The sequence below is a fragment of the Metopolophium dirhodum genome, chromosome 1, assembly GCF_019925205.1.
Source record: "Metopolophium dirhodum isolate CAU chromosome 1, ASM1992520v1, whole genome shotgun sequence".
Classification (NCBI taxonomy): domain Eukaryota; kingdom Metazoa; phylum Arthropoda; class Insecta; order Hemiptera; family Aphididae; genus Metopolophium; species Metopolophium dirhodum.
In genome coordinates, this window is record NC_083560.1 from 159,632,984 (window position 1) to 159,633,218 (window position 235).

The following is a 235-nucleotide window of genomic DNA, read 5'->3' on the forward strand; positions in this document are numbered from 1 at the left end:
TGCGGCTTAATTTGACTCAACACGGGAAACCTCACCAGGCCCGGACACCGGAAAGATTGACAGATTGAGAGCTCTTTCTTGATTCGGTGGGTGGTGGTGCATGGCCGTTCTTAGTTGGTGGAGCGATCTGTCTGGTTAATTCCGATAACGAACGAGACTCTGTCCTGCTAACTAGGCGGGTAACCCCGGGTCGGCGTGTGCGCGGCGCGGGCGGTTTCGGCCGTCCGTGTTCGCG